This window comes from Podarcis gaigeae, assembly GCF_964106915.1.
Source record: "Podarcis gaigeae genome assembly, chromosome: 11".
NCBI lineage: Eukaryota > Metazoa > Chordata > Lepidosauria > Squamata > Lacertidae > Podarcis > Podarcis gaigeae.
In genome coordinates, this window is record NC_139687.1 from 43,466,586 (window position 1) to 43,487,592 (window position 21,007).

At 41.7% G+C, this 21,007-nt stretch overlaps 1 long non-coding RNA gene across 1 annotated transcript; it reads right to left on the bottom strand.

The window, feature by feature from the left end:
• Positions 1-8,152: 8,152 nt before the first annotated feature.
• LOC310827619 lies at positions 8,153-20,473 on the bottom strand. Its single transcript, XR_014556468.1, has 5 exons — positions 20,422-20,473; positions 17,877-18,041; positions 16,058-16,101; positions 14,040-14,131; positions 8,153-8,601 (listed from the first exon to the last, which is right to left on the bottom strand). It is a non-coding gene; the product is annotated as an uncharacterized lncRNA (long non-coding RNA).
• Between the last annotated feature and the right edge of the window lie 534 nt (positions 20,474-21,007).

Here is a 21,007-nt window from a genome sequence, read left to right on the forward strand (position 1 = left end):
ATTAGGTTAGAGAAGTATGCTTTGCTAAAATGTGCACATTAGGCCAAGTTGCACACACAAAAATGTGCATATCGGGATAAATCTGCAAATGAATTTTCATGAGGAAGTTTTAATCAAACTGATGTGGAAATGTGCAAAACTGAATTTATGACTGGAAAAAAATGAGAAACCGAGAAAAACCCAAATTGACAGATTTGAGCATCTTTCATCTTGGAAAGTAATAATCACGGTGAAGAGCTGTGCAAAAGCCCCTAAAGGCTGATTCTTAAGGCTCCAGTAAATGATGTAGTCCTTGAGTCAGCCTACAGGGCACATTTTAGTGATGGTGCCTCAGGCTTGAGCATAAAGGAGCTGTGAAATCCCTGAGTTTGTCTGACAAAGCTCCTGTCTGAGCTAAAGCTTAGGTGACGCTCCTTTATATATTCTCAGTAAGCTTTATCCACAGATTACTTACGATAGGATTTAAATATTTAGGTGTTTTCTGTAACTTAACCCTAAATTTTCCAACTCTCTGTGACAGTCATATTTGAGGGCTTTTGCAGACTTCCTTTTAGTGACAAGGTCTTGGATGAGAAATTGAGGGACTTTAGTAAGACACTTCCGAAAAACGGAAGGGTTTTTCATCTATTGTGAAGCAAAGTTTTTGGAAACTTCACATAGCCAGAGCTGTGCAGATCCAGAGGGTGGCAACACGAGAAGGGCCTTCTCTGCAGTGGCTCCCCATCTGTGGAATGCTCTCCCCAGGGAAGTTCGCCTGGTGCCTTCATTATACACCTTTAGGTGCCAGGCAAAAACGTTCCTTTTTAACCAAGCTTTGGTTGATTTGATTGACATCCTATGCCTTAAAAAAGGGGGATTATTGGGTTGTTGTTTTTATTTTGATTGTGGATTTTGTTGTTTTATATTTTGATTTTATTCTGTAAACCACCCTGAGACCTGCGGGTATAGGGCAGCATATAAAATCAATATAAAGAAAGAAAGAAAGAAAGAAAGAAAGAAAGAAAGAAAGAAAGAAAGAAAGAGAAAAAAGAGATGATGACGATAATAGTAGTCTCTGTTCTGAAAGAGCTGCATGGATTGCCTGGTTGTTTGCAGGCTGAATTCAAGGTGCTCATATCAGTGTTTAAAGCCCTAAATCCAGGGCTTTTTTTCCAGCTGGAACTCACATATGAATCACGTCCTATATAATTCTGAATTACACAATTGCTTTCTAATAATCTATAAGAAATACACACCCTTTGAAAAGCGCTACTATGCACTAAGGTTCAAGTGCTAAATGCTAAACGGTGGTTGTTGTTTTTTTATAAATAAAACAAACAAAATTAGTTTGTTTCTCAAAGACACCTGAAGTAATGATGCATTCATTTGTTTAGATTAGGCTCTGATTAAAAGAGAGAGGGACTGAGCTCCACTACTTTAGCTAAAATCAATGCAGACACAGTAATGTCTAATTAGATTCTCCCAATACAAATCAGTAAAGCATGTCTTCTTAGTTAATAGCAGCAGCTAGTCTAACAAATGGTAAAAGCTAACGGTTACTTGAGATGGATCAAAGGCTGACCTGGGAAAAGCAGGAAATTTCAGGCAAAAGAGACCATTGAGAAGAAGCTTGAGGCAGTAATTCTTCTGCATATCAGCTCCTGGAATCTGCAGGAGAAGAGACTAGCTTTTGTGTTTGGCTCCTGCGTGTGGGCTTCCCATTGGAACATCTGATTGGCCACTGTGAAAACAGGATGCCGATGGACCAATGGGCCAATGGGTTGATCCATAAGACTCTTCTTATGTTCTTACGCTCTAAGATAGCTTGCTGGGCACATTTATAACAATCCTTCAGACAAAGGCCTGCACACTTGGTGAACCATCAAGCTGAAAACATCCCACCAACATCAAATTATGGCCTACCAGTTTCTTGAAAGCTCCCTGTTATTGCAAGCAAGCAAGCAAGAACGGGAGGTGTCTTTTTGACCCCTGCTAAAATCTCCATACATCGTTGCAGAGTCTTGCTGAGACAAATAGAAGCCTCTTGCTAACAGGTTGCTGAGGAAGTCAGCACATGAAACTGCTGTATGGTGATGTCTTCTGTTATTTTGAGGCCCCCATTTCTTCAACCTCATGTACTGCATCTGTGCCTAGACTTTGGATGTGTACACATTACCGTCTAAAAATGCAACTAGGATGTTCTTTTACTCAATTCGGATTGAAGCTGGTTGGGGGGGGGGACACATCAAAACACAGTGTTCCATAAGAAACAACAGGAAGGATACAGGATGGATATGGGTTGCGGGTAATGTTGCATGTGCACACCTTCCCAAACTAGTGGTGGGAGCACATGAGATGTAGAGTAAACGGGAGTAAATGTGTGTACCTAGCTTTTGTTTCTACTGGAGTGACTAAAATATCAGGTTTCAAATAGGATCATCTGACAGGGAAGGCAAGCAAGTTGTTCAAAGTTCTAAGCTGCCACAGAGGACAACTAATATATAGGGCAGCAGTCTAAACCCTAACTATGATGATAGACCCAATGGACATAATCAAACCAATCCTAAGAAGACATCTGAAGGCAGACCTGTAGAGGGAAGTTTTTAATGTTTGATGGTGTTTTGAATATTTTGTTGGGAGCTGCCTAGAGTGGATGGGGCAACCATGTCAAATGGGTGCCAAATAGACAGACAGACAGACAGACAGACAGACAGACAGACAGACAGATAGATAGATAGATAGATAGACAGACAGACAAGATAGATAGATGATAGATAGATAGATAGATGATAGATAGATGATAGATAGATAGATAGATAGATAGATAGATAGATAGATGATATAGAATGTTTAATCAGTCCTATTGAATTTACTCCCGGATGAGTGGGTTAGGATTGCAGTCTTCTAAACATGTAAATAGGCATGGGATGCACTGTGGAGGACGATAGCACTGTTTCAGCACTGGGAGGTCAAAGTTGGCACTGTGCATTGTGCCAACTTTGCCAAGGATTGTGCTGGTAGGAGCTCTTCGTTGGCCTCTCCTGTTCAGGCATGGAGAATTTGTATCTTTCCATACATTGTTGGACTGCAACTTTCAGCATCTCTGGTCATTCTCAGACGTTTGGGGGTGGCGGTGGCAGTCCAGAGAGGGCATCAGCTAAAGTATAAAATTCCCTCTTCACAGAGGTGCCAATGGCACCTTCATCATATAGCTTTTGCCATATGCTGAAGACACACCTCTTTACCCTGGCTTTGACACCTGGTATATTTATCCCACCCTAATCTTTTGGTTGTAAACTGTTTTGACTCATATTAATTTTACCATTGTGTAAACCACCCTGGAATCTTATGGTGAAGGTTGGGTGGGAAATCCAATCAATATTAATAGTAATAACAACACAGCATGTTCCCATCTCTACTCTTATTGATTCCACACAAGCCCTTTGCTCTGGAATTACTTTTGTTTTGCTCACTCGCCTCTAGAAAACAATGTCGCAGTCCAGTGTTTTCTGTAGGCAGGACCTGAAAACAGGCAATTTTAATTCACATTAAAAAGGGACTTTGTTGAGCAGGATGTGCTTGAGAGTAAATATTATATAAAGACAGTGGCATTGCTAAATAATATAGCACTATGTTATGCAAAAGTTCTGTTGTAAAATACTGATGCCTCAGAAACAGTGGAGGGCTGAAGCATGGGAGCTATCATTGTCAAACAGACCAGTGCTTGATCAGAGTCCTTCCTGAACCCTGGATCACTCATGGTATGCAGTTAATTCTCCAACAAAAATAACTCCCTGCCTCTTCTTCCCATCTCAAGTAGAGTGATTTCCTTTAAGCAAATACTGCAGGGCACTGGTCAGTTCAGTGACAAGGTACAGAATCAATTTACGGGACTGATCAAATAGGCCGAAATTCACATTCTCCTGCTGTTCCTGTGTGTCCTGCTAACTTCAAGCCTAGAGTAACTTGCCTTCCCCCTTCAGATGCTTCTGATGGAAACCTGATATTTTCACCACTCCAATAGAAACAAAAACTAGGCATGGATCCAGCACATGAGAATGAAGAAATATGGGCTTCAGAATGACAGGTGGTATTACCATACAATAAATATTGTATTTCTATAAAAATAAGGTGACCTTTCTGGAGTCACTGCAGCTTCCAGCTTTTATGGGGATATTGCATCATTTGTAATTTCAGCAACCACGAAATTCTGGTGCTGGATTATCAGCTGTCCTTTAAATCAATATCTAACCCAGAAACAATAGCTTTGGGGGCAATAGCTTTCTCCTTGGATAGATCTGCTTTTTCAAGCATTTATTCTGTACTGTGCCTTCCCATATCAGCCAAGGACATCAGGCCTTTACATTCTGCTTACCTCTGCAGGTCCAAGTTGGACTCTGTCCATTCTCATCTCATCCACCAACATATTTCTTTGCTAAATTATATGGCTGGTGTTGTACGGAGTCATGAATCGTGCCAGAGTAGCATGGAAGTCAGTGGAGGAATATTAGTGAGAACTGAAGCTGCAGTCCCAAGAACTAGAATAATTCTTCCTGAACTCAGTAGGATATGACTTGGAGCAAACATGTCTAGGATCCTGTGGATAGTATTCTAAGGACCAAGTGTTGATTTCCATGGTATGGATTTTGTGTTTCATCTGAGTTGTGCAACTGACTCTTTAAAAACGGTATTACGAAGCAGATATGGGTTAAATAATTTTATAAATTGCAACCTGTGGATCTGCCCCACTGGGTGAGTCACTCCTGGTTGTATTTTAAAACATTTGGAGCACACCAAATTGGGGAAGGCTGCTGCAGAGAAAGTGGAGAGAGAGAGAGAGAAGTCCCCTGCCCCTCATATTGTAAGACCTGAGGGTCATCCAGTGAAATTGAATGGTGGGAGATCCAGAACTAAAAGGCAAAAGGAAGCACTTCTTCATACAGTGCATACCTACAAAAGGGGGTGAGCCAAATTATTGAGGCTATTACTCATGCTTTATGCTGCTTCTAGGATCAGAAGGAGCTTGTATCATTTTATGGGAACTAAAGCAGGTATTGCTGTCACAACCTGCTTCTGGGCTTTCCAAAGATGGCTGGTTGACCACTGTGGGAAGCAGGATGATACAGATCTATGGTTTGATCCTCCAGGGTTTTCTTTGTGATTTTATGCTGAGGAAAACAGCCTCTCTAGGATGACTGACCTTCTCCTTGCTGTAATAGATGGAAGTTCTCACCATCTAGTTCACATTATGAATCTCCACTTACCTGTTCCATGTTCCAGGCAATTGTTGGAGATATGCGGATGCACACACACACACACACACACACACACACACACACTGGACATGCTTCACATGGTGACAACTTTCGTAAGTTATGGAGGTGTGGATCAGTCATCAAAAGGAGGTGGTTTTAGGTGGCATTCCCATGGCAAATGTAATATGTGCTTTAACTACCTGTAGGGTTGCCAGTTGCCCTCTCAAAGAGCAAATGCATAATGCAAGATGGCAGTGATTTGCATAATATATACACATGCTATTTTATGTAAGGAGACACAAGTTTAGAGATAATTTCTACATTTATTGTAATTTAAATAAAAATACATCTCGCCATACTGAGGAAAGAAAGGTGTGACCTGTTGGTCTGTGTGCCTGATGAGTTTGCTGCCCAGGTTCTAATTGTGGATGGGCAACTTCAATGCCTTTGCTCTTCCTTCTTTATCCTCAAACCAGACTTGGAGCAGACAAGCTTTCAAAAAGAGAACACCTTTAACTAGAGGGATGTCCTTTGATAGCCCTCCATAGAGAGGACTGCTGGTGGCTCAGACACTTGTCCAAGGAAGATCTCTCTTGTGCAATTCTCTACCCTGAGCGGCATATCCATTATGAAGGCTTCTGAATATCAGTTGTTGGGCAGCAAGTGGGAAGAGTTCTGTACTCAGGTCCTGCTTGAATCTGTTTGGCTCCTGTAAAAACTAGATGGGTTTTTGGCAGTGCCAAATTTAGGTTGATGCGGGTGGTTCCCCCACAAAGGGTGCTTCATACCTATATTTACATGAGTACCTACTCAAAGTTGCGGTGGCACCAGATTTTGTCCTAGTACCAAAGTCTGCTGCTGGCCTTTGGTCTGATCCAGCAGGGCTTTTCTTATATGCTAATGCATGTCCTAAAAGTGCAACAAACTGCATCAAATTTCCCTCTGTTTCTGGGAGCAAGTTGGTAGATATATGATACAACAGAGAGCCTTCATCAACAGTTTATGAAATGTATTCTGTTTATGCAGAAAAGCACTCCATAATCACCACTCTTCACTGATAGCCCAATAGGGTGTTGCTAACTAGATATTGTTTAATAAAAGTTTCTTTCGAGTGCTCAGCAGGCTTTCATCAGAGGGTGATTTTTGTTTAGTTTTTATCTTTGTTTTCTGCGAACATTAGGAGGTAATCAAGAAGTTGTAAAAGCTGATGATTTATACTGCTTTTGAAAAAGTGGGTTCAGTTTCAAGCTAGAGTTGCTGCTTATGTCAATCAAACAGTCCATAAAAGCATGATAACGTTGTTGACTTAAAGTACTATTAAAATGATTTCCCATAGTAAGATGTTAAGCAAATAGATATATAACCTGAATTTTGGGTTAATGGTAGCCTCTATCAATATGGAAACCTTTTTCTTTTTCTAAAGCTTCTGTGGAACATGACATTTCCATAAACCTAACTCTTGTCCGCTCCAGCCAGCATATCAAATGGTGAGGGATAATGGACGCTGTATCCCAGCAACATCTGGAATTCCCCATCCTTGTGATAAATATTTGTCCTAAGACTCTGTGGCAGACTGACCAATCTACATGGTTACTTCACTGCCATGGCTCTTGACTGGCTCCTCTCCACCCTGCTACAGAACACCAGAGGTGTCGAGTCTGGGTGGAAAATACAGGAAGGTTAAGGTCTGTGGAAGGTCAGAAGAGGGCAGACACAGTGGGAAGAATCCATTTGATTACCAGATATCCTTTCAGCTACATACAAATACCTTGTTATGGAGGATGGATATTAAATAATAGATGATGGATAGACCCCTGCATGGTTAAGTCCAGTTGAATTCGAGTATTGGGTGTGGCACTCATCTCCGCTTTAAGGCCAAGGGAGTCAGCATTTGTTCGCAGACAGCTTTTCTAGGTCCTGTAGCCAGCATGACTAAAATGCTTCTGGTGCACAGAATACTGTGATGACATGGAAACACCATTTACCTTCTGGTTGCAGCGGTACCTATTTATCTACTAGCACCACTATGCTTTCAAACTGCTAAGTTGGCAGGAGCTGGGACAAAGATGATGATGTGCCTTGCCCTAAGTTAAAGAGCACCAAACAGCAGCTGAGTCTTTGTGGTTTATTGTTATTTGTTGTTTTATGCAAGCCTCCAGCATAAAAACCCCCCAGAATTGTTACATAAACAAGAACTGGAAGGGAGTTCGGTGCAAGACTGAACATGGCTGGGACCTGCTGTTGTGTTATTTAGTTGTATTCCAAATAATAATAGTTGTTCCTCTGTCCTTCTGTCTTCATCACCTAAAAAGGCAAGTATTTTGCAGAAAGAAGAGGCACACTGGTTCCCCATCGGAAAGACTAAGTTGCTTATTACCAATTTTGTGGTTTGGCTGAGCATGTCTGGAAGTTCTGGGAGTCACAGCAAAGCCAAAGTCACATCAAGATATACCTAAAACTGAGCTCATTGCCAGTGGTCCTGACAATCTAGGGAGGAATTGTTTCAGATGATGCATTGTGTTATACTGAAAGAGAGCGGGTGTTGTGGGGTCAGCCTGGAGCAAATTCTGATTTGTCCATGTTTCATGGTTGTCCTATAACATGCACAAGTCTTGGGCTTGTCTGAAACATACCCTTTTCTCAATATGTGACAATCCATATATACTGCTCTTTGGGGACATCAGTGCCTCTTGGCTAAGCTAGAGGACAGTGCCAACAAACAATAGAGTTTGGCCAATAAACAATAGAGCCACTGAACTATAAATGGGCAGGCACAAAACGGATTCTGTATAGGAGAAAGTGACCCACTTTTTGATAGCAGCATGACCCAATTAAATCCACACTGAAAAATAATAATAGACAATTCAGCCTAAAACTGTTGAAACAGGAAGTACGCAGAACACAGGAAGCTGTTTATTAAGAAGTGGAAATACTCATAGATAACCAGTTTTTTCCTGATTTATAGAGGATTTCTGATTTATAGAGGATTTGAAAATAATAACAAAAACAGGAGATTATACATTTCTCCCAAGAACCTGCCAATAATGTCACAATGTTCCTTTGTTCCATGCTGTGACATCTTGTTGCCTGCTTTTGCATGTAATAATCATGGAATTACAACTTTTTCTCTAAAAGGTTAGATCTCATACCAGAAAATGATGACTACATTGGAGTTTTGATTCAGAGCTGCATGCATAGACAAGTCTCCTACTGCAATCCATGGCTCTTGACAACCATACAGGGAACTGTTTCCCATGCTGATAATTAGAGATAGAATTTTCTGAACAATCTTGATGTTGAGCTTATCCATGCAATTTTTTCTTGCTCCTTGAACTTGAAGAGAAATGAGGTTTCCTGCCCACCGTTTCTACCAAAAATCCAAACCATTTTTATATGTTTATAATATGTATTATGTATACAATACACATTGTTATAAGCATACTTACTTGAGGTTTTCCAAAGTAGAAGCACATAAACAAATGTATACAACAATGCATATAATTGGCAATAATACGTATGTTAATACTTCTAAAGTTATGCATGCAGCTTGAATGCTTCATATGCATTATATACATGTAAATCTTCTATGCATGCAAAATTCTATGCAAAATTTTGCACACACAAAATAATTATTCAGGTTTTTTATTTAAAAAACTGGCAATGCATAAGTGGGCTCTCAGTGCAAGAGGTGGGCTGATAGGGGAAAAGCTTGATCAGGTCAGAACCACCAAATTACAGTACTGTATATATTGACTTAAAACATGCATATCCTCGAACCCCACTGGCTTCCATGTTCTGCCATATGTAAGGCACCAAGGGTATTGCTAAGATGATGGTGATAGCAGGACTGAGAACAACAGTGCTCTCCAGATTTGCAATTCCCAGCAACTGCTATACAGAGGCATAATGGGATTTATGGATGAAGCGTGGTATACAAATCTATTTATTTATTTATTATGGTTCTTTCGGTCATTTTTGCCAATTCAGCATAATCCATCAACTTAATCTGCCGTTCTTCTCTGGTAGAGACTTTATCTTCTTTCCATCTCTGGGCGATTAACATCCAAGCAGCAGTGGTCGCATACATACCGTATTTTTTGCACTATAGGACACACCTGACCATAGGATGCACCTTGTTTTAGAGGGGGAGAACAAGAAAAAAAATAATTCTCCCCTCTCTGTGCAGCGCCCCTTCAGCGAAGCAGCAGGAGAAATGGAGCCCTGCCGCTTCGCTGAAGGGACGCTGTGCAGAGAGGGGGAGATGTTTTTTTCTTGTTCTTCCCCTCTAAAACAAGGTGCGTTCAGTGTGTTCAAGGTGCATTCAGTCGCCTTCAGTGAAGGCAACTGAAGCCTCTGGAGCGCAGCGGGAGCTCCCGCTGCTCCCCTCACTTGTGGGGCTGGCGGTGGGTTGCCTAGCCCTGGGCTAGGGCCATGCCAGAACCACAGGATGAGCTTCAGCTGATTTTCATAGATTTTGCTCCCTTGTTTGGTGTTTACCCTTACAGACTACCAGCCAGAGAGGCAGGAGTCAGTTATAGTCTGTTGCCAGTGCCTAAGCCAATACCACTCACTTTGTGGTAAAGTTGTGGCCTAAATTTTGCCCACTAACTTAAACCAAAATTGCGTGTCAGTGTGAAGTTATTTACTTGGGGAAGGGCTTGGGGGCCTGGGGGCGCAACAACATTAAGGAAAAAACAACAACCTTGTACTGCATCTGTTTTGAATTTATGCTAGGAAAGAAAAGGTGAAGGACATTACCTCCTGTTGACCTCTCCCTTCCTACCCCAATACCTCATATTCACAGCTTTGGGTCTCATCTTGTATGCTCACTAATTTCATATAAACAGCCTTTTTTCTACTCAATAGTTAAGGCTGATCCCTAACCTTGGTTGCATGTACTATTTCATATACACAGATCAGGTGCTTGTGATTAAAGATATATCCTCACCACAGCATCATGTTGTTCACAGGAACCTTGGCAGCTCCCATATGCCCTTCTGATTGCCTCAAAACCCTAATGCAGGGATTTAGTATCAGAAATTGAAGCTAATTGCTTCAAGATAAGAGCAGTGCCGGTTGTTATATAATGGAAAATAAATAAGACAGATTGTTGTCTCAGATTAGGGGGCACTGGGCTGTTTTAGCTCTGAAAGGTTTCCATCATAAATGCAGTTCTTTATGATGAACATTATACTGTACTGATCTATTTCCAGGTCAGTTTTAGGCAAATAAACTTGACTGGAGCAAGTTGAACCCCATTTATTTCACCCAGGACTCACATCCTCATATTTTGGTTTTACCTATCATTTTATTTCTTAAGTATTAAGCCATGTGAGAGACATGTTGTGGCGTTCCTCCTGTTAAGATACCATCATCATCTTGTTAATAATTTTATATTAATTGGAATAATCATACTACTTATATATCGTATATTGCATTGTATCACAGTTTCAAGCACTTCTTCCTTTTCCCTTTCTTTATTTCCTTCAATTTATTTCCCCACTGAAATTTTATATATATATATATATATATATATATATATATATATATATATATATATGATACCACCCTCATCTCAATTATCATTTAGTATTTTCTTTTTCCTGCTTTTCTTCTCCTACAAATGTGCAACGCTGTCATCATTCCTGCCCAAATCTGATTCGTTTTGCTGTTGCAGCCTTAGCCTGGCCTGTTAGGGTCGTTTACTGTTTTCAGTATATTCTATGTTTTATGTAATCATTCTGCCTAAGTAGGTGGCTTAGTCTGTTTTCATTGCTGGTCTATAAAAAGTCCTGCAGCTGCCCTTCCAAGTGTAATTAAAACTGACAATTTCCAATGGAAAGTTTTGTTCCAATGAGCATCATAAAAAGATGTTGCAAGAGCCAGGTTTTAAAGAAATGCATTCTCACTTGGTATTAGTTTTACAGAGTAAAATATATTAGGGATGACTTTGCTTGGGCTCTGGATTCTGTTTTGACACTAGACCTATGCATTATGCAGATGTTAAGTTTGATTATGATGCTATCTTTGTTAGTTATGTGATGTTTTGAAGGGAGGCCCATAGTTCACTGGCAGAGAGCACACTTTGTATGCAAAAGGCATCATGTGCAATCCAGTGTATTTCCAGGTAGAACTGAGAAAGACAGGGACAGAATTACCGTATTTTTTGCTCTATAAGACTCACTTTTTCCCTCCTAAAAAGTAAGGGGAAATGTGTGTGCATCTTATGGAGCGAATGCAGGCTGCGCAGCTATCCCAGTAGCCAGAAAAGCAAGAGGGATCGCTGCTTTTGCTGTGCAGTGATCCCTCTTGCTGTTCTGGCTTCTGGGATTCAGATTTTTCTTCTTCTTGTTTTCCTCCTCCAAAAACTAGGTGCGTCTTATGGTCTGGTGCGTCTTATAGAGAGAAAAATACGGTACATATTTTGCTCAAAGAGAAACTCAGAGTTCTGCACAGAGCAAGTACAGTGCTCCACCAGTGTTTGTGCATCTATAACTTGCTGCAGCTCCTGTAGGTCTGTGCAAATAATTTCAAAGGTTAAGTTCCACTCTGGGACTTAATAACGACAGTCAGGATTGGAACAATCAGGGAAGTAAGGAAATGAAAAACCGAACTACGGCAAATAAAAAAAGTCTTTTACGTATCTCATTGTATTAGTCAACTTCTTCTGGAATTTCGGTCTGCATTTTTACTACTTTATATTAGTGCTTGTACTGGGAATTGAGATACGTACGTAATTCCCTGCAGATTTTCCATTTACTGTAAATCCTTCCAAGAATTCAGATACAAAGAGCTGATTTACATGCTACACCCCCCCCCCCCAAGCTGTGTGATCACTGCTGTGCATGATTTGGAAATCATGTCTGGAAACTTAGGAAACCTTAATATTAAAATGCGTGATAATACAAAAAATTTGCTTTTCTGTGATCTGTTATGTACAGAGCAGGGCTCTGGGACTGAACTCAGGAAAATATGTCACATGTATCACACATTAGGGCATGACATTTTCAGTTCATTTGTGGTTGGCTCAAGTCTGCATTTACAAATCAGGCAGTGTAATGTGGTGCAGTTGTTAAGAGTGCTGAGCTTAAATAGGCAGTTCCTTATTTAAACCCTCTGGCCAGTCACTCCCTCTCAGCTTAGCCTACCTGACAGGGCTGTTGTGATAATAAAAGAGGGGCAAGTGCACCACCCTGAGCTCTTGGGAAGAAGGTGTTAAGTTGTGGGTGAACATATCAGACGACACAGTGATTCTTCAAACAGCTCTTGTTTAGTCACAGGCCAGAAAAGAACTGAACTGAAGGGTTCAGCCAGCCTGCTGATATAGAGCTCCAGTTCAGCGTAACTGTAACCACTTTCTGTAACTATCCAATCACTGAATGTCACTTTCAATCCCTTATTTGCATATGTGGACCTGAGTGAAAACTATCCACAGTATCCCCCTGCTGGCCCAGGGTGAGAACTTCAGTACATAACAGAAGAGAAATAAATGAATAAATACAGAAACTCCAGGAAATGTGTTGGGACCCATGGTTCAAGGGTAGCAACTCTATGCTAAATCAAGGTAAGTTGCAGCAACCAGCCATGAAGGATTATGGGAGGAATTGAACAATGTGCTAAGGCAATGGTATTGTCATTGGTTTGCTAGATGAACTGATTCCTCCCCACCCCCCCACTGGGGTTCTCTTGACTCCCAATTTGGGGGGTGGCGAGGGGCATGTTGGAGAGGAGAAGGGGGAACCCCATTGTGCAAACAAATTACAGGGCTTCCACTGAAAGGGACTCATTAGTTGAATCCTGTCCTATAGGAGTGTTAATAACAGTACTGGATATACAATAGCTAAGTAAGAGGATGCTTAAACTATGCATTTGAATAATTATTCGTTTGCTGTGGTAGGGTTATCTTTCCCTTGATGTCTGCCAGATTAAACTTTTGATGGCCTAAACCCTAATTTCTTTGCAAGTTTCTCTTTAAAGAGTACCCCCAAAAGGCCATTCTTAACCATAACAATTAAAAAGGTAAAGGTAAAGGTACCCCTGCCCGTACGGGCCAGTCTTGACAGACTCTGGGGTTGTGCGCCCATCTCACTCAAGAGGCCAGGGGCCAGCGCTGTCCGGAGACACTTCCGGGTCACGTGGCCAGCGTGACATCGCTGCTCTGGCGAGCCAGAGCCGCACACGGAAACGCCGTTTACCTTCCCGCTGGTAAGCGGTCCCTATTTATCTACTTGCACCTGAGGGTGCTTTCGAACTGCTAGGTTGGCAGGCGCTGGGACCGAGCAGCGGGAGCGCACCCCGCCGCAGGGATTCGAACCGCTGACCTTTCGATCGGCAAGTCCTAGGCGCTGAGGCTTTAACCCTTAGAACACAATAAAAAAAGCAAACGAAAAGTTAAAAACCAGGAACATCTATGGAACCCCTCCCCCCAAATATAAGTTAAGTCACACTTCATGCATAAGTAATAAATTTGAAGTACTTTGTCCACTTCTGGCCAAAGTTTTGCTTATTTGGGTAACAAATAACTCCATTTTTGAGAGAAAGTACCAACTAAATTTATCTCTGTTGGTCTCTTTCCAAGTAAATACTTCAAGACAGCCTAAAGCACCTTCATAAATTTCAGCAGTGCCATGCATTTACATATGAGCTTTGGGGAGGGAGGTGTTGCATCTCCACAGCAATGTGCTCTAGATTACCAAGTGTTACGAAATGCAAGAGCATGGAAGTATAATATTTATGAGGAATCTAGCTGGTTTGGGGGTGGAAGTGGGAAAACCATATTTCATCGTTATTGAAAATAACACTCACCTTCTATGAGGATTTACCACGCTCCTATATGCTGGGATGGCCGTTGTAAGAAAGTAGGATGAGAGGAGAGAGTTTCAGTGTTGTGGCTGTTGCTAGACAAAGAAAACAACTAACTAAGCCCTTGGCCAGCCAATTTCCCCACTGATAAATTTTATGATCATCTCCAACTGTACCTTTGTGGAGTTGAGGACCTCATTCCCTTGGGGGGAAGGATTTACTGGCCACTTACCAATGACAATGTATGAGTGGGACACATTCTCTGTCTGTCTTTCCCTCTACCGTATTTATTTATCACAAAGTTAGTGCTGGCTGCTAAGTAGTCACTTGCCTGCACTGCACTGACCCACCCATTCACCAGCACCACCACCACCTTGCAGTGACCATTCATTCGGGCGCTGGGCCCTTGGAAATCTTCCCATGCCACGTCCCGTGTTCCAAGGTCACATCCTTCACTCCCCCTGCTTTATACCATCCTGGAGGATTTTTGTATGGCTGAAATGTGTCCCACAACTCTGATTAATGCCCTTTGCTTGCCTGGATGGAGGATACAGAGGGGTGCATATAGAAGCTAACCTGCTACACAAAGGTAACATTTACATCCTTTGCTCCACCCATGTTTGTCTCTGGCCCCACTGGCCTTGCCCAGAAGGAAATGAGGCCCTCAGGCTGAAAAAGGTCCCACACCCATCTTAAAATATCAACATGACAAGCCTATCTATTGCCTTGCTTTGAGCAGGACATGCTGGAATTACAGAAGCCACCCCTGCTTCTGATTGTCCTGTTTTGGCTCCCATGAGAGCATGGCCCCCAAAGACACCCATTTTTGGGGACCGTGCTCTCGCATGAGTCAACTGGCTGCCGCCAGAGCACATTGATGAATGACATGTGTCCTGGTATGTTGGAGTGTATATGATGTGGGTTGTATCTAGAAAGGGGAAATGGCAATCCTGGCAATCCTACAGGGTAAGAACTGGCCCTAGCCAATCATATAAAAGGAGTGTTGAAGCTCTAAGACCGGAGATCAACAGAGCCTTTGATGCATTTAGAACAGGAACAGTAACACTTCTGGCTTGCTAGTCACCATAAATGGTCCCACCTGCCAGTCCTTACTTATCTGCAGCTAACAGAGCTCAATGGGGTTTTGCCCCTCTCCCCTGCAGTAGCTGAAATTAGCTTGGAGTGGTTGGAAGAACCTCCAGAACAGCACAGAGAGAGAGGAAAGGAGGAATCACTCCACCTGGTGAGGGGAAATGCTTGTGCAGAACAAATGTTCGTATTTGTGTGACACTGACCTCCACCCAATATGCTCTACCAGGTAGGAATGGAGGTTCTGCCAGACAGGAATAGTTGTTGTTTGTAAAAATACAAGAAAGATATCACACCAAACTGTTGGCCACCATTAATACTAAGCATAATTATCAAAATAAACCAACAACCATCTGTTTAAATGGGCAGTGCTATTTCAGTTTTTGCACAACTGCTGTTAAAGTCCAGTTTCCTTCGGTCCTGAATGGTACCTGAAAAACCCAATGCTTTATTAATAATTCTGACAACTCGTCTAATCAACCCCTAACCACATGGTTCACCTTGAGTTGGGAGAAGGTGAATTTTAAATCACACAGCCGGTTGTAAAAGACCCTCATTTGTTTAATGTGGTTTTGTTTTGTTTTTATCTCTGACGATCGGATAGTCCCTGATTCAATTGACCCAATGGTGACTTCAGGGTTTTCTCTGTATTCAGTGGAACAAGGAATGAGTTTCTTTCCCACCCCCTTCCTGTGTTTGATGCATCCGATATGCAGAAGAGTAACCTCATGCCATTCATTTCACTTTAAGTAATATGGCAATGTTAATTTCCCAAGGAGAAACTCTCTGCTTGGATTTTAAATTTATGTATTAATAATATGACTCCAATTTACCTAGCAGGTGTTTTCCCCACCTCCTCGGTTTGTGAGCAGAGAATCTACCTTCATCTGATAAGGTTTTCCATACTCAGAGGAAATTAGTCTTGTACTCACTGACAAGCTGAAGAGCCGTATGCCTTGACTTTCCGTGTGGACCACTGCACTTCCCAAGAGGAGATTTAATTCCCAAGAAAATAAAGAGAGACACTATGGAATGGCTATCATAACTGGTGAGAAATGTAGTCAGGTTTCTGTTGACCATAAGTGCAGAGAAGAACTCTAGATGGTAGATAAAACTGCACTCAGACAACAATTTCGTTTTAATCCATATTAAAACAAATACCGTATCTTTTGCTCTATAAGACTCACTTTTTCCCTCCTAAAAAGTAAGGGGAAATGTGTGTGCGTCTTATGGAGCGAATGCAGGCTGCGCAGCTATCCCAGAAGCCAGAACAGCAAGAGGAATCACTGCTTTCGCTGCGCAGTGATCCCTCTTGCTGTTCTGGCTTCTGGGATTCAGAATATTTTTGTTTTGTTTTCCTCCTCCAAAACTAGGTGCGTTTTGTGGTCTGGTGCGTCTTATAGAGCGAAATATATGGTACATTTTCCAGGTTTGGAAAATGAAGGTCCCAACACGGGACTGTGCTGGATTAAGAACATAAGAACAGCCTTACTGCCCATTTTATTCCAGTACTTTCTTCTCACAGTTGCAAACCAGATTTCTGTGTGACGCCCAGTGGCAGAGCTTCATGTTCCGGCACTGGGGGTGGAAAGCAGGCAGGTGCGGGGCTGGCACACCACCTGTGGGGATGGGGCGCACCATCTGTGGGGGCAGGGCACCCAGTGTGGGCGGGGGAGGCACCCTCGGGATTGCGCTGCCAGGGGCGGTGTGCCCCCCCTGCACTCCTCTTCCTCCACCAGTGATGATGCCCAGAAGCAGGACCAAAGTGCAGTAGAAGTCTCCACAGTTCTGATTCCCAGAGAAATATTGCCTCTGACACAGGGTGTAGAACAAACCCATCATGACATATATATATATACATACATACATACATACATACATACATACATACACACACACGTATACATATATGTAAGTATTTATGTACTGCTCTCTTGCAGAGGGGATGTGTACAGCAACGTAAATATATCTGAAAGCAATACAGACTAATAGTCATTGAAAGCCCATTTTCTGCATGGGTTTGTCTAAATTCCTTTTAAAGCCATCAGAATTGGTACTCCTTAGTATGTATTATGGATTCCATGCACACATGCATCTAGAGATGGATGAATCTGTCAGTTTTGGTTGCATGTACTTTTTATTTTATTTTTCCAGTCCTAAATCCAGTTCTTCACATTCCCACATCAGTTTCCTTTAGAGAAAAGTCCACGATTTTCTTTCTATGCAATTTTGCCTAAAATAAACATTTTTGGTAAAACAATTTCCCCTAAACTAATGCACTTTTGCATGTTATTTGACCAATATATGCATTTTCACCGACACTCAACTGCAGTCTATGCATTTTTGCACACATTACTTGACTGGAGAACTGTATTGCAAAATTCAGAGAAATGCAAACAGCGTTTTGGTTCACCTATTGTTTTGGAAAGTCCAAATTAGGTAGGCAAACGGAATTGAAATTTCACCCCATCCCTACCCCCACTACTGGTGCTGACATGTTCCATTTGCATGGACTGAATGTGTATTTAGTGAAACTCTAGTCTGAGTAAACAATTTGCCTGTGATCTAGGCTTATAATGAACTGTTGACATGGCCAGTCTACCATGTGTGCCGGTGCTGTGCCAAAACCTTTTATCTAATTTCTCTAAAGGTTTCTTCCCCACAAAAGATGTTCCTGTTTTTTCTGCATCATTTACAGGGCACTTTATTTCTTCATAATTTTAGTGGGCATGGGGTTGAACTTCAGCTTACTTTATTGCTGTGAGGTGGCCCAGGGTATGTGAACATTTCTTTCCATTTAACATATATCCAGAGCTCTGCAGCCTCCCCACCTCACAGCACTGCCCCACCTCTGGCCTTAAAGAAATGGTGGAGGATGAGGCCACTGTTTTATCTGACAATCTTGCTGGTGTCGTTCTGAGAAAACAATTACAAGAAAGGTGCTTTAAATGCACCCAAGATATCAAAGCTGCGTGTACCATACAAGAAATCAACATAAGAGTGTATGGCGAGAGCAAGCATCTATTATTACTGAATCATTTGTTACTGACGGTTTCAGAGGAAGAAACTAGTAAAAAATCTGCTATTGGAAAATCTTTGCGGCAACCATTATCACTGTCCTTTTGCAAATTTCAGGAATGCAGAGGCTGCAAAAAGTGCTGTAAAGGTAACATTTGCAAATGCTAAATCCATTCTGCTTAAAGCAGTTACTGGGGCTTTCAGTAGGAGTTAAATTTACTTACTCAGGGAAACCTAGAAAAGAGTTATGCACTCGTGGAAAATATGGAGTAAGCCAAATGTAAATCAGTGCATACCACCTAGATGGCTACATATTACTTGCCAAGGCAGGGACTCTATTTCTGAATATCTGGCTTAAGGCTGTCGAAAAGCAGGCTAATATAGCTCTGTGGCAGCATGTGGCAAGTTCACTGTGAGGGCTGATATATGTACAAGTCTTTCAGGTCTTAAAGGGATAACCATTGCATTCAGAGCTTGGGCAATTTTAAAAGGAGGGCAGTAAGAGGGAAGGGACAAAATCTACACCCCCATCAGGAATTAGTATTATCAAAAGGCAGGGCTTGGCTCTTGCAGTTGGCCATGCTTAGTGTCCTTCACCATGCCTGAAGGCAGGCTGGCTAAGAGGCCAAATGGTACAATACAACAGCAGCAGCAGCAACAACAACAACAACAACAACAATTATTATTTATACCCCGCCCATCTGAGCGGCTTCCAACAGAATGTTAAAATACAATAATCTATTAAACGTGAAAAGCTTCCCTAAACAGGGCTGCCTTCAGATGTTTTCTAATACCATCCCATTTCTCCCCACCCTCCATCAATATACTGCCACCAGAGGCTGCCACATGCCCCTACCTCGTGCTAGGGCCAGCCTTATGGCCACGAGCCACTCTGAACGGTGGGCAGGAGGACCGCATACCTTCCAAACATGACACAGGCCAAATCAAAGGGAAGGTAAGCGGAATCGTCACCGACATTGGCTGTGACTTCAAGAACTGTGGGCAAGATTCACCTCACAAGCATGTTGGTGCGAGCCCTGTGTATGGACTTCCACTTGTGCAGTGTGTTCCCTCCCTCTCCTTATGCTGTGCCTCTCAGGGTGGTGGTGCTGGGGATGTCAGAAGAACCCCAAGAACAGTATGCAGTGTGGTGGGTTGGGGGGCTTATTTCATTTGGAAAGATGAAATGCTTGTGCAGACAGAACATTTGTCATAGCACAATGTTTAATTTGACCCTGTAGCTATAAGCTTGAGCTTGCTTCCCCCTCCTCCTGCCTATTCCTTTTTCCTCGCCTGCCACGAGCCTCAAGGGAGGAACGGTCTTAGAAAAGATTTCTGGAAGCCATTGGGAAGCCCTTTTGGTTAAAGGGCAGTGTATAAATGCTGCAAACATATAATTTTGTTTGTTTGTTTGTAGCATTAAGAAAATTATATGAAAATGATGTATAGGTGGTATCTAACTCCAGTGAAATTAGCAAAATTATATAAAAGTAAGTGTTAGAAATGTAAAACAACAGAAGGGACTTTTTTAAAATATGTGGTGAGATAGTAAAATTGTAAAGAAATATTGGGAAATTATTTATAATGAAATGAAGAAGATGTTTAAAACAACTTTTGTTAAAAACCCCCAAAAGGTTTCCTACTAGGTATTACTGGAGTGGCTTTACCAAGATCACTAAATAACTTATTTATTTATGCAACTATGGCCACACAAATATTATTAGCACATCATTGGAAAGAAGAAGGTGTCCCAATTAAAGAAGATTGGCTAGTTAAATTAATGGAACATGCTGAAATGGCAAAATTGACAATAAAACTAAGAAGAAGAGATGATAACGAATTTAAGGAAGATTGGCACGAATTTATTGCATATATTCAAAAGCAATGTACTCAGGTTAATACATTGCCAGGCTTTTAATACTACTTGTAATTTAATTTTGAATGGATAATAAGTAATACAATGGTTTATAACTTTACAACGGACATGCAGTATGTTAATAAACAATGGAACCAAGGAAGGGACTAGAGGGAAGTCAATTTGTTTTGTTTTGTTTTGTTTTGATATTATTACTGTTTTATTTTTGCTATTTTTGGGAAATTAAATTAAATGTTATTAAAAAATGCTGCAAACCAACAAACAAATGAATTCTCCACCCCCTGGAAAAATTCAGAGAAATTGTTCCCCCTGCCCACATACCCTGATTCTTCTGCCCATGAATAGGTTGGTGTGTTTTTGAGAGAGGTCTTCTTGCACAGTCTATCCCCAAGTCCAAATTACCTGAGCTAATGAGAACTCATGGTCTTCCTTAAATAGCTATCGCGTCTCCATGTTTGGCAGGAAATGTTGTGAACTGCTGACAGGATCACACCACCAAATCCCCACAAGTCCCTTAATCATGTGGTAAAAGCAGCAGGGCTGATACAGGACTCACCATACTACTCAAAGCTCACCTCTGTGGCACATTATTGGGTGAACCTTTCATGACTGTGAGCATTTATTTATTTATTGCTCTTTGGGACATTTGGATATGAGCATCAGCTTATGTCATTGATTTATATTTAATCTCTGTGTTGCATCTTTATTGTACTGCTATGATTCATTTAAAAGCAAACAGCCTTGAGCTTGCCTGGCTGGCTTTTATGATGGAGTGGGGAGGTGGATAATGAGGAAAGCAAAACACTTTGAGGCAGTTTTTTGGTTTCTGTCTGGAAGGGAATGTGGCTGGCAGGAGCAGGGGGCGGGGAATTATCCTCTCTCCTATTCAGCGTTAGGCCTGTTTTAGCGAGCAGAGCTGGATTCATGATCCATTTGCTTCTTCCCAGCCAGGAGCTAGTTGGTCCATTATGTCCCATGTCTCTTTCCA